Source organism: Podarcis melisellensis, assembly GCF_964234715.1.
Source record: "Podarcis melisellensis genome assembly, chromosome: 11".
Lineage (NCBI taxonomy): Eukaryota > Metazoa > Chordata > Lepidosauria > Squamata > Lacertidae > Podarcis > Podarcis melisellensis.
The window spans coordinates 61586632-61601057 of record NC_138543.1 but is presented as its reverse complement, the minus strand read 5'-3'; the positions used below and the strand labels follow the sequence as shown (position 1 = coordinate 61601057).

At 48.6% G+C, this 14426-nt stretch overlaps 1 protein-coding gene and 1 long non-coding RNA gene across 2 annotated transcripts in view; one reads left to right on the top strand and one right to left on the bottom strand.

The window, feature by feature from the left end:
- Window positions 1–11046, top strand: part of LOC309380290 — a 138585-nt gene extending 127539 nt beyond the window's left edge. The window contains exon 2 of the long non-coding RNA XR_014172813.1: window positions 10913–11046. This is a non-coding gene — a long non-coding RNA (uncharacterized lncRNA). The remainder of the gene's footprint in view (window positions 1–10912) is intronic.
- Window positions 1–14426, bottom strand: part of CNTFR (ciliary neurotrophic factor receptor) — a 430483-nt gene that overhangs the window by 374474 nt on the left and 41583 nt on the right. The window lies entirely within an intron of this gene.

Here is a 14426-nt window from a genome sequence, read left to right as displayed (position 1 = left end):
AAGTTGAATTACTGAAATAAACGAACTTTTCCACAATATTCTAATTTTCCGATTTTCACCTGTATATCTGAGTTTCTAGCGCAGTAGGCAGTTTCCTAAGAAGAGCATTGCTGGATCAGGCCCAAAGGGTGTCCATTTCATTCTCACCACGGAGATCAGAAGGAGCCAAGTTTTTGGGGGTGGGGGAAGAGCTGAGCCGAAGAGAAATGGCTCTTTGACCCCACCCCCGGAGCGGAGGGGTTAAGAAGTGTGACCCAGGCCCTGCGGGGAGCCTTGGAAGACAGAGGCATTCCTTTGGCGCTGACAAGATGGAGGCTTTGGGAAAGGAGAATTGAAAGGGCCTCGGTCGGCTCGCTGCTTTCAATTGCCTTTGCATGGAGGTGCCAGAATGAATTGGCTGACAAGGGAGAGAGAGGGGAGGCTGATGTACAGCGAGCGAGACGCCTTCGCCATCCTGCCTTAATCATCCGGGGCCCTTTGCGAGACGCAAGTCAATCCTGGACCAGCCACCACCAGATGCCTTTGCTTTCAATTCCGCCAACAAAACCCATTTACCGTGCCTGTCTCCTCCGCTTTCCATCAAGCCCTCCGGATTCCCCTTTGGTGGAATAAGCGAATTTACTGTAACACCCGCCTTTGTATGAGAACAGCTAAAATGACAGTCTTTCCACAAGCATCCTATTTCCCTTCGCGGCGGGAGTTAAACGCTTTCTGGAGTGAAGGGCTCCGATCTTTTGAAATGCATGAAAACTACCCAGGGGGGTCAATTTCTCTGGCACCGCTGCCGGGAAGGACAATTCTTATTTACTCTTCGCTCCGCAGCAAGTTGAGCAATTTCCTAAAGTGAGGAATTTTCGGAGGGGGTTGGTTTTGGCAAATGCAGCCACAAGGATCAGAGCGTGTCGCCTTTCTGGGACCCCAGAAGACCTGAACGAATTGACAAATGTCAAATTCACTCAGTCTCCGCGAGGTGACATGATAGGCACCTTCAAATATAGGAACAAGGGCTGCTCCCAGCTGGTTAGGGTGGAGAAAGCTGGTTTTCTGCTGCTCTAGAGGGGAGGACAAGAACCAATGGATCCAAGCGACAAGAAAGGGGATTTTGACTAAACATCAGGAAGAACTTTCTGAGAGTAAGCTGTTTCACCGTGGAGGGGACTCTTTAGGAAAGTGGACTCTCCTTCCTTGGAGGTTTTTAAGCAGAGGTTGGATGGTCATCTGTCAGGGATGTCCCTCTTACTTTCCTCTCTCAACCCCCCAACTCTATAAATAATAACTTTATTATTTATACCCCACCCATCTGGGTGTGTTTCCCAGCCACTCTGGGCGGCTCCCAACAGAATGTTAAAAACACGATAAAACATCAAACATTAAAAACTTCCCAAAACAGGGCTGCCTTCAGATGTCTTCCAAAGGTCAGATGGTTGTTTATTTCCTTGACATCTGATGGAAGGCGTTCCACAGAGCAGGCGCCACCACCGAGAAGGCCCTCTGCCTGGTTCCCTGTAACTTGGCTTCTCACAGGGAGAGAACAGCCAGAAGGCCCTCAGCGCTGGACCTCAGTGTCTGGGCTGAACAATGGGGGTGGAGATGCTCCTTCAGGTATACTGGACCGAGGCCGTTTAGGGCTTTAAAAGTCAGCACCAACACTTTGAATTGTGCTTGGAAATGTACTGGGAGCCAATGTAGGTCTTTCAAGACCAGTGTTATGTGGTCTCGGCAGCCACTCCCAGTCACCAGTCTAGCTGCCGCATTCTGGATTAGTTGTAGATTCTGGGTCACCTTCAAGAGTGCATTGCAGTAGTCCAAGCGGGACACTACTCTGGATCTCCTATCAGTTATCTTGATGCCCTCTATGAAAAAGGATTGCAGCCTTTGGAGAAAAGGCGTGTAAGGGACAACATGACAGAAGTTTATAAATTTGTGAATGGCATGAAACGGAATGGATGCCGAAGTTGTCCTCCTTATCTCCTGACACTAGAATTCATGTACAGTGGTACCTCTGGTTACATACTTAATTCCATTCTTAACCTGAAACTGTTCTTAACCTGAAGCACCACTTTAGCTAATGGGGCCTCCTGCTGCCGCCGCACCGCTGGAGCACGATTTCTGTTCTCATCCTGAAGCAAAGTTCTTAACCCGAGGTAATATTTCTGGGTTAGCGGAGTCTGTAACCTGAAGCGTCTGTAACCAGAGGTACCACTGTACATGCAATGAAGCCGAATGCTGGAAGATTAATGGCGCATTAATGCATGTCCTTCTTTACACAGCGCATGATCTATGGAACTCACTCCCACAGGAGGCAGCGACGGTGACCAGCTAGGGTGGCTTTAAAGGAGGAAACCATGGAAGGGAAGGCTATTGATGGATACCCACCATGATGGCTATCATCTCTGCCCTCTGCAGTTGGAGGGAGAAGGGCTTCCAAATACCAGTTGATGGATGGTGCAGGAGGGAGAGAGTGCTTGAATCTTGTTTACAGGCATTTGGTTGGCCACTGTGAGAACAGGTTGGGCCATGGGCCTGATCCAGCAGCCTCCTCTTCTGTTCTCATGAGAGCCAGAAGGGAGGGAGCCTCCGCAGGCTCCATGCTCTTGTGGTGTAAACTGAGAATCCACAGAGCGTCCAAGGCGACTGCTGCCTTGCTGCCAAGTCCAGTTGCCAGTTGTTTGGCGCTCTCAGCTTCCCTGTCATTAAGCATCAGGCCCAGGGCGCGAGCAGCCTTCTGGCCGGAGCTCCTGGAAGCACACAAAACCCCCTTGCCCATTACCTCAAATTGCTCCCTTCTTTAAATGGGCTCCTTGCAGAGCAGTTACGTGGCAGAAAAGTCTCTCACCAAGTTGGGTGACTGACAGCGCAGAGTTGTTGGAAACAATTTTGCTGCGGTTTGTTCCAGGGGAACGAGAGGGAAAAAAGCAAAGCATTTTGCGCTGACTCCACTTGTCAAGTTTTATTGGAGAAGCACACTAAGTACGGCGCTTTTCGCACCCGCTGGCAACCTCTGCTTCCTTCCTTGTCATTCCAGGGGAGACTGAGCCAGGTTTCCCTGTTGACATCCCTGTTAGGCAGTTGGCTCCAGCCCCCTTCTCCTCTCCAGACCCCAGAGCTGCTGCTGCTGCTCCCCCTTTGCAGCCTTCTCCCTCCTCTTCTTCCCCACAGCCTGTGAGGTCGGTTGAGCTGAGAGGCCATGACTGGGCCAAGGTGACACCCAGGGAGCTTCACAACTGAATTGGCATTTGAAACTGTGCCCCCTGGGTCCTAGTCTGACACTCTAACCACTACACCACACTGCCCGTTACGTAATGTGCGTGTGTGACCACCAGACTAGATGGCTTCAAAAGAGAGTTGGACAAATCCATTGAGATGGCTGTCAATGGCTTCTAGCCACAATGGCTCGGCTGTGTCTCCACAATCAGAGGCAACAGTGCTTCTGAATCTCTGTTGCTCAAGACCACTGGAGGGGAGAGGGCTCTTGCGCTCAAATCCTGCTTCCCACATGTCAGCCACCATGAGAACAAGATCCTGGGCTAGATTGGCTATTGGCCTGATCCAGCAGGCCAGTCAATAAATGACACAGCTCACAGCTGGAGTGAACTCCTCCTTAGCAAAACATGATCTTCACAGACTTGGCCAAATTTCAGGCCCGGACTAAACGTCCCCACCTCCCTACAGCTGTCTGTGTCTCCTCGTCTCCAGTGTTTCTTGCAAGCAATCAGAGACTGTGCTCAGGGGCAGCCTGCCTTTGCTCCTCCCGTGTCATCCCTCTCCTGGTTCTGTGAGTCAGGGCAGAGGGAGTTTGTCACACCAGGAACGGGAAACACCCATGCCTCTTCACTAACCTGACTCATCTCTGCCTTTTGGCCTCCATCCTCTCCTGCTTCTGCCTCTGATTCTAGACTGCTCTCTGCCACAGACTCTCCCTGCTCACGAAACCCTGTTGCCTCTTCAGCTACTGACACCTCTTCCCAGTCAAATCAAATCAAATCAAATACCTTTATTGGCATCATAGTATAAAACATTTCAGGTCACTGGAATAATTAAAAGGAAAGGGTGAAGCTGTTGAGGGTCATACAGTCACACTGTGATCGTGCGCACTTAGATATTCTGCTTCGGCCTGTCTGTTCCCCGAAAGGATGGTTCATTGGGAACCCTGTCGAGTAAAACTGTGGCTAAAAAGGAAGCTACTAAAGCAGTGATATCTTTGTCCCAATCTGCCAGGGGAAACCTCACTTGACTTCTCTGAGTTATAGGTCCAACATTTTGCTCAGCATCAGTTGGCGAGGTCTACTGTGTGGAGAGCAATCTAACAGAATGTGGTTCATTGAATCAGGTACTTCTTGGCTGTAGGCACACAAACGGGCTTGATATGGGGTATGTGAGAACCTGCCTTTGGTCACTGCAGAAAGGAAGGCATTTAATCTTGTGAGCATAAAGGCTTTTCAATGGGAAGGGAGTAATAGGTCCTTTAGATATTTGGCACAAGTTCCGTAAAAAGGTAAAGATAATGGGACCCCTGACCATTAGGTCCAGTCATGGCCGACTCTGGGGTTGTGGCACTCATCTCGCTTTTTTGGCCGAGGGAGCCGGTGTACAGCTTCCAGGTCATGTGGCCAGCACGACTAAGCCACTTCTGGCGAACCAGAGCAGTGCATGGAAACGCCGTTTACCTTCCCGCTGGAGTGGTACCTATTTATCTACTTGCACTTTCACGTACTTTTGAACTGCTAGGTGGGCAAGAGCAGGGACTGAGCAATGGGAGCTCACCCGTCGCGGGGATTCGAACCACCAACCTTCTGATTGGTAAGTCCTAGGCTCTGTGGTATAACCCACAGCGCCACCCGCGTCCCTCTACAGGTTCCGTAAGGTGTTGTAATACCTAAGGCCTCCGGAGAACAGGATCTCGGAGTATGAGGTACCATCTAGGTTCTCCCCTGTCTTCTCGCACTAGCAATTCATTGTCACCACTTCCTAGGCTCTGAGCCTTCTCCTCTTGGTGGTTCCCAAGCCGGTTCCCCTTGCCATTCCTCTGCGCCCAACCAGCGATGGAGGAAGGCTCACAGGCACCTGGGGCAGGCCATAGGGGTGGGGCAAACCGCCCATAGGAGCAGGGCACACGCTGCCCATAGAGATGGAACAGGACACGCAGCCTCCCGTGCCATCCTTATGGACACTGCGGCACGCCCCATCCCTATGGATGCCGCATGCCCCATGCCATCCCTATGGGTGGCGCACGCCCATAGGGACAGGCGCGCAGTGGGGCCTCAGCCACCCTACAGCTGGGGGGAGGCAGCAGGCGAACAGTGTGGAGCCTGCAGGACCAAGACCTGTGGCTCATGCACGCTGCAGGCCCCACGGTGACAAGTGCCGCCCGCCATTTTGCCCCCTCCATCAGGGTGACAGCCGGGGTGGGCCACGCCCCCCTTCGTACGCCCCTGTGCCCAACAAGCCCACAACACACTTTCCACGTTCTTAAGCTCTGCTGACCCAGGAAGGAAAAGCATTTGAGCAAATTGAGCCACACTTTCCCAACTTTCCTCAGACTGAACGTGTGAGGCCGTCCTCATCTGTCCTTTCCCTAATCATCTTGTTTGCTAGACTGTAAGCCTGCAGAGCAAGAGTTCGTCCTCCGTAACTCAATTAAGCTGATCTATATGGTAATGAATATTTATCGCTTCGATCCGGCCAAAGCCAGACTGCAGTCCTTTCTACTACACTTAAAACTTTTACCAGGGGAAACCCACATCGAACTCAGATTTACGGAGAACCGGGTTGGCGCGGGTCTACTCAGAAGCAAATCAATAGGACTTGCTCACGTCTGTTTAGCACTCCAGCTCAACTCTCATCACTTTCAGGGATATGCAAGTTGTTTTATTAGTTCCAAGGGGACTGGAGCAGTATACGTACTTAATTCTAAAGGAAAAATATATAGCCGAGAAGCATAGTAATAAAGGCATGAAGAACTCAAACTCCCACCCACCAGAAGACTGCAGAACGTCAGAGGGTGTTTGTGTAAGGTTTCTGCCTGATCGCTACCTACCCTTGACCTTTCTCAGCATTTATGCCCCATACCCAGAAGCAACAAGGATTATCATTTCATTTACGGATCGTTTCCTACGAAGCATCTCAAAGTAATTTCACAATACAATAAAAACAAACATAAAACTGTTGCATATATAGAAACAGTAAAAAGTAAATAAAACGACAATCTATGAAAAGCAAGCTGGGGTGAGCATCTCTGCTCTGGAAAGAAGAACGTCTTTGACTTAATCTCTGGGATAGCTCAGTCGGTAGAGCATGAGACTCGATCTCAGGGCTACGGGTTAGAGCCCCACGTTGGGCAAAGGAATCCTGCAATGCAGGGCATTGGAATAGATGAAGCTCGTGATCCCTCTTCCAATGCTACGTTCTATGACAGGCACCAACAGGCAGTCAAAGTAAAGGCATGGAGTTCCAAAGGTTAACGCCAAAGGACCACTTCTGTTGAAAGGGCCTCCTGATATGATTGTGTCTGCAGGGCCTAGGGATGGGTTGGGTAGATAAAGGAACAAGACTCTCTTTTAGGTGGGGAGAATTAAATGAACATCTTCCTTTGCCATCTCAATAATGTCCCGTCATGTCCATGAAGGCTACCCAAGGTGGCCATGTGTCCTACTTGACAAAGGACAGTCCTCTGTTCAAAGGGCTGCTGGGTCCACGGAGTTTCGCCCAGAGTGGCTGGGGAAACCCAGCCAGATGGGCAGGGTGTAAATAATTAAATCAATATATTAATAAATTAATAATAACAACAATACAGTGGTACCTCGGGTTAAGTACTTAATTCGTTCCGGATGTCCGTTCTTAACCTGAAACTGTTCTTAACCTGAAGCACCACTTTAGCTAATGGGGCCTCCTGCTGCCGCCATGCTGCTGGAGCACAATTTCTGTTCTCATCCTGAAGCAAAGTTCTTTACCCAAAACACTATTTCTGGGATAGTGGAGCCTATAACCTGAAGCGTATGTAACCTGAAGCGTATGTAACCCGAGGTACCATTGTATCATTATTTAAAGGAACACTGAGAAGAAAATAAGAGCTCGCAAGTGACTCCAGCCAATGGCTCATCTGTCACCTGAGAAGGGGTATGAGAGCCATTTTCGAATACAGTGGTACCTCAGGTTACAGACGCTTCAGGTTACAGACTCTGCTAACCCAGAAGTAGCACCTCTGGTTAAGAACTTTGCTCCCGGATGAGAACAGAAATTGTGCAGTGGCGGCAGCAGCGGGAGGCCCCATTAGCTAAAGTGGTGCTTCAGGTTAAGAACAGCTTCAGATTAAGAACGAATTAAGTTCTTAACCCGAGGTACCACTGTATCGGAAGGCCTGGAAGATGGAGCTAGCTTGTTTTCTGCTGCCCTGGAGAGGAGAACACGAAACTATGAATTCCAGTGGCAAGAAAGGAGATTCTAGCTAAGAATCAGGAAGAACTTTCTGGTGACAAGAGCCAATTGACAGTGGAACGGACTCTCTCAGAAGGTGGATTCTCTTTCGCTGGAGGTTTCGAAGAAGAGGCTGGATGGCCATCTGTCGGCGATTCTTTAGCTGGGATTCCTGTATTTCAGGGGCTGGACTGGATGACCCTTGGAACCTTTTAATTCCGTGAAATATACAAGGCTGCAGGATGCTGCGGAAGCAAGTCCTCCTCCTCAGCAGGTCACCCCTGTGTTTACGAAGACGCAGGAAAAGCCCAGCCATGCCTTGGCAGCAGGACAGCCTCGCCAGCTAAATGGGGCCTAATGGGAGCCTCCCCACTCCTGGCCATTGACGCTCTCCTCATCCTCCCGCTCGTGATTTATTTATACCGCGGCCGTCTCTGCAAGATCCAGGTCCATTAGAGAAATTAAAATGAACAATTGCCAGCAACCAGCACACATCAGCCCACCCTCCCGAAAACACTCAGGAGATAAATGCCCTCTGGCAAGCGTCCTGGAGGCCGGCAGAGTCGAAAGAGCACAGGAGACAAGCTGCCAGCCTTGCAGAGAGAGAGAGAGAGAGAGAGAGAGAGAGAGAGAGAGAGAGAGAGAGAGAGAGAGAGAGAGAGAGAGAGCGCCTTAAAGGCCAAAGCATTCCCCAGCTGAGAAGCTTCCATCAAGGGTCCCTGCGGATCAGGCCCCAGCAAATGCAGCCACAAGAATCCTGCTTTTATTTGCCACCCGCACCCCATTTTAAACTTTCAAGACACCAGTTCAGATGGGTTTTTAAAGGAAAAAAAAACAAAACAATAAAAGCTCGCATCCATGGAAGACTGCCCAGGGCTATTCCCCATGTATCTGCGTCTTGTCAAAATGGATCATCAGCTTTAGGAAAAGCAACAACACAGCTGCATTATTCCAAGAGGAATATTACGTTGTCGTCCCCCAGCTGGATTTCCGTGGTGCCTGGCCAGGAGGCGCCAGGAGCTCAAGAAATTTCACCCGGGTTGCAAAATGTGCACAGGTGCCACAATTCATCCCCACGACTCCTGAAGGGAGCCGCTCCGAATTATCTGCAGCATCACATAGGATGGCTAGGTGGTGCAGTGGTTAGAGAGTCAGACTAAGACCTGGGAGAGCCCAGGGTACAGACCTCTGCTCATCCGTGAGACTCGCTGGGTGACCTTGAGACCACTCACAGCATCTCAGACTCTGTAGGGTTGGTGTGGGTATTAAATGAAGAGAGCCCTGTACGCCCTTGTGGGGAAAGAGGGGTACAATGCAATAAATATTCGAAACCTGCGGAACCAGAGATTTACAGAAGATTGGAAGAAATGTGCAAATTATTTGAAGAGCAACTGTAATCAACAAATTACGCTAGCAGGACTACAAGAAGTTTTGTAAGGAGGAATATATGAAATATTGCAAAGAAGAGAGATATTAGTTATGAGACTTAAATGTAATAGTGAAAGTAAGAAATGTAAATTAAGTAAACAGATTGGAAAAGTTTCAGATGTGTCAAAAAAAATGTGTAAGATGTAAAAGTATGTTTAATTATTGTTGAAAATGATATGTTGAAAAACTAATAAAAAAATTATAAAGAAAAGAGAAAGATAATGATAATTTACTAAGAAGGATATTTTTTTAAAAAAAACAAATACAATAAATAAATGAAATATTCTTCCTTGTGCAGTGCAGCCCTGTGAGGTCCTGACACAGGAAGCTGACTTATTTACTGCATTTATGTTCTACCTTTTCCTCCAAGGGGTCATGCATGGTTTTCCCTCCTCCCCAGTTTTAATCCCCACCACAGTCCTGTGAGGTAGTCTCATGGCTCTCGAGAGGTTTCAGACAGGAGCTTTTCCCTGCAGAACCTTTGACGTTCTGTGCACAAAACAGATCCACAGCCCTCCTTCCCCAGAGCAAACACCGAGGTGCCAACAGCCGGACGATTTATTTCCTCATTCATTTCAGGCATTTTCAGCTGCCTTTCGAAACATCTTAACTTTAAACAAATGTAAGATTCCAATTATACGTTGTTGATGTTTTAAATGAAATCACAATAAACACAGCCAATTCAAATATGCCCAATGCACTAAAACACAACATACACCAGAGTCAGCAGCAGCTTTTTACAATGGAACCTTTCCATTAAAAGTTAAGGGAAACAGATGAGAGTTGAAAACAAAAACCTGTCCCTCAAAACCTGGACTGCAGGAGCCCATCGTCCCTTTCTCCAAAGAAAATGTCATTGTGTAGGAGACAGCACTGAAGACGCCCTCGATCTTGGGACCACCAGATCTTCAAGACAGGCACACAAGCTGCTGCCAGCTGATCTTAAAACATGGGTGTAAGCCAGGGGTTTTCAACCTTTTTGAGTCCGTAGCTCCCTTAACCAACCACTTCCTTTTTGTGGCTCCCCGGCTGAAGCCACTTACCCTGGGGGACCATTACAGGACGCATGAGACTGGGGGTTAGCCCATTTCTCAAGCCCTCTGTTACAGGAATTCTATGGTCTTATATATAAAAAATAAATGTTCATAAATGTACAAGGCAAACACGTACATAAGTCTAAAACCCACGTGTCTGAAATAGTACAGGAGAACAATCCTGAAGCCATTTTGACTCTCCCAAATGGACCTCAACGGAGGAAGGAAATGGGGAAAGCTTTTCTCCAATTGTCTTTCAACTGTAGGGGCTTACACCTCCCTGTAAATACAGCCTGACAAGTATCTGTTAAGCTGAGCACAATATCAATATGCATAAGAAATTCAGGAACTAAGTATTTACCATCTCAAAGGAATGGCCAGGCTACCCAGAGAAGGCAATAACAAACCTAGACAGCATCTCAAAAAGCAGAGACATCACCTTTCTGACAAAGGTCCGTATAGTTAAAGCCATGGTTTTCCCAGTAGTGATGTATGGAAGTGAGAGCTGGACCATAAAGAAGGGTGATCGCTGAAGAATTGATGCTTTTGAATTCTGGTGCTGGAGGAGACTCTTGAGAGTCCCATGGACTGCAAGAAGACCAAACCTATCCATTCTTAAGGAAATCAGCCCTGAGTGCTCACTGGAAGGACAGATCCTGAAGCTGAGGCTCCAAGACTTTGGCCACCTCAGGAGAAGAGAAGACTCCCTGGAAAAGACCCTGATGTTGGGAAAGATGGAGGGCACAAGGAGAAGGGGACGACAGAGGATGAGATGGTTGGACAGTGTTCTCAAAGCTACCAGCATGAGTTTGACCAAACTGCGGGAGGCAGTGGAAGACAGGAGGGCCTGGCGTGCTCTGGTCCAGGGGGTCACAAAGAGTCGGACTCGACTAAACAACAACAAGCCAGAAAAGGCAATCGGATAAGGCATTATCAGGTATCCTGGCAGACAGGAGAGAAGCAACACACTCAAATTTCTGCTGGGGACCACCTCTTTCTGTGATGTATGGATGATGTTTTTTGGGGGTGGTCTTGAGTTACAGGATGGGCAATTTCAAAAGTCTATGTAAGAGCTTGCACACCATTGTTCTGGGTTCCTCTCCTCCTTCCCTGCGTGGGGTGAGCGGGGGACCCTGTTGCAAGAGTTTAATAAAGATCAGGCTTACTAGCTGCTTTGCTTCTCAATATTCTCTGGTTGGCCTCTGTTATTTTCTCCTATTGATAGAGAACCTACATAAGGACTCTGTGCTGGCTCTTGGGTACCCATAAGGGAAAGGGAGCAGTTTTTTCTTATAACAAACAGTGTAAAACTAAGGAATAATAATAATAATTTATTATTTATACCCCGCCCATCTGGCTGAGTTTCCCCAGCCACTCTGGGCGGCTCCCAATCAGTATTAAAAACAATACAGCATTACATATTAAAAACATCCCTAAACAGGGCTGCCTTAAGATGTCTTCTGAACGTCAGGTAATTCTTTATCTCTTTGACATCTGATGGGAGGGCGTTCCACAGGGCGGGCGCCACTACCGAGAAGGCCCTCTGTCTGGTTCCCTGTAACCTCACTTCTCGCAATGAGGGAACCGCCAGAAGGCCCTCGGCGCTGGATCTCAGTGTCCGGGCTGAACGATGGGGGTGGAGACGCTCCTTCAGGTATACAGGACCGAGGCCGTTTAGGGCTTTAAAGGTCAGCACCAACACTTTGAATTGTGCTCGGAAACGTACTGGGAGCCAATGCAGATCTCTCAGAACCGGTGTTATGTGGTCCCGGCGGCCACTCCCAGTTACCAGTCTAGCTGCCGCATTCTGGATTAATTGCAGTTTCCGGGTCACCTTCAAAGGTAGCCCCACGTAGAGTGCATTGCAGTAGTCCAAGCGGGAGATAACTAGAGCATGCACCACTCTGGCGAGACAGTCTGCGGGGAGGTAGGGTCTAAGCCTGCGTACCAGGTGGAGCTGGTAGACAGCTGCCCTGGACACAGAGTTAATCTGCGCCTCCATGGACAGCTGTGAGTCCAAAATGACTCCCAGGCTGCGCACCTGGTCCTTCAGGGGCACCGTTACCCCATTCAGGACCAGGGAATCCTCCACACCTGCCCGCCTCCTGTCCCCCAAAAACAGTACTTCTGTCTTGTCAGGATTCAACCTCAATCTGTTAGCCGCCATCCAACCTCCAACCGCCTCCAGGCACTCACACAGGACCTTCACCGCCTTCACTGGTTCTGATTTAAAGGAGAGGTAGAGCTGGGTGTCATCTGCATACTGATGAACACCCAGTCCAAACCCCCTGATGATCTCTCCCAGCGGCTTCATATAGATATTAAAAAGCATGGGGGAGAGGACAGAACCCTGAGGCACCCCACAAGTGAGAGCCCAGGGGTCTGAACACTCACCCCCCACCACCACCTTCTGGACACGGCCCAGGAGGAAGGAGCGGAACCACTGTATAACAGTGCCCCCAGCTCCCAGCCCCTCTAGACGGTCCAGAAGGATGTTATGGTCGATGGTGTCAAAGGCCGCTGAGAGATCCAGCAGAACTAGGAAACAGCTCTCACCTTTGTCCCTAGCCCGCCGGAGATCATCAACCAGCGCGACCAAGGCAGTTTCAGTCCCATGGTGAGGCCTGAATCCCGATTGGAAGGGATCCAAATGGTCCGTTTCCTCCAGGCGTGCTTGGAGTTGTTCAGCAACCACCCGCTCAATCACCTTGCCCAAGAACGGCAGATTTGAGACTGGGCGATAGTTGGCCAAATTGGCCGGGTCTAAAGATGTTTTTTTAAGAAGCGGTTTAATGACCGCCTCTTTCAGCGGGTCTGGGAAGGCTCCCTCACAGAGGGAAGCATTCACCACCCCGCAGAGCCCATCGCCCAGCCCTTCCCGGCTCGCTTTTATCAGCCAGGATGGGCAAGGATCAAGGAGACAGGTGGTCGGAACTGTTAGTTACTGAAGTTGGGGAGGATTTTTGGTTTTTTAGTTTCTCCAACTTTCCCCCACTGTTTTATTTCGGGAAGATAATGGGCTGCAACTTAAAAGCTGCTGGCTCCCCTGAAAGTTCCTGAGAGAGAGAGAAATAATAATAATAATAAATAAATAAATAATAATAATAATAAATAATAATAGTAATAATTTATTTATACCCCACCCATCGGGATGCACGTTCACAACCCGCAGCTTCCACAACCTGCAATGGCATGTCTACACACCCGCAGGTTGCAATTTGGCGCTTCTGCGCAAGAGCAAAGCACGATTTAGCACTTCTGCGCATGTGCCGAAACCCAGAAGTAACCCGTTCCGGTACTTCTGGGTTTCGGCACGTCCGTATCCCAAAAAACACACAACCTGAAGCATCTGAAGCCCAAGGTATGACTGTATAAATAAAGGACCTGCTCATGCAACGCGGATACAAAAACCCTGCACAAACATTACGCAACAGAATGAAATATCATTATTCCCCCAATCTCCCTCCCTCCCTTCTCCCCCCCCATATTTATGACCAGAGTGTTTCATACCAAATGTAAACAAACTACAAATTGAAATTGGAGGTGCCCTATGTTCTTTTCCTTATTTGTTTGTTTTGTAACACACACAAAAACATTAATAAAAAATAATTTTAAAAGCAGCAGTAGCATTGCTGCCTCAAACTGTGGGGGCAAAGCACAGCCATCCTGGCAAGTAGTCACTGATAGAGGCCTCTCCTCCTGTAAGAATGTGTATAATCCTCTTTGAAAGCAGCTTAGGTTAGTGTCCTACCCATCACGGCCTCCTGTGGCAGGGAGTTCCATAGTTCAACGATGCACCGTGTGAAAATTAGATCATTCCCAAGCCTATCAGTTTGAGGGAGGGAAGTCCCAAATTGCATCATTTTCTATCAAATGAAAATCAAAGGGTGCAGAGGTGCCCAGCTATATTTTCAAAGTTATATTTTCTAGAACAGGACCACATTTTGAACCTTCATAGACCCCCCACCCCCGGTCTCCTCCCTCTGCCATTCCAAGCCTACACAGACACATCTTTCTAGTTAACGCCCTGCATTCCTTTCCAAAATCTTAAACCGAACTTCAAACTTCACATTTTTGAAACAGCTTTTCTTTCTTTCTGATTTAAATTGAAAAGCCCCACTTCAGATAAAAGACTTTCCACCTTATTTCCCTGTAACTCTTTGATACTTAATCAAATTAAGAGAGATTTCCCCGAAAGCGAAGCATCAATTTGAATTATGGGCTGGGGAGAAGGCAGGGAAAGTTTTGATTTGATAGGCAACGCAAAATTACGATTCGCCCCTGCTCCACTTCGGGGAAGGTCAACCTTCTGTTTGCCCTCACGGGAAGGAACAGAAAATGTCAGGATACTCCCCCACTCCCCATTGCACGGCGCATCCCCTTTTCTGCCTCCCAGGACAGAAGTTGCACGACAGAAATCTTCCCAATCAAACCATGCTCTCTGCGGCAGCATGAGTATCTCAAGCAGATGTGGGGCAGACAGGGGGAGAGAAGCAAGACTGGGGACCATTATCTTGCCCAGAGATTCTCTGCATCTTACGATACGATACA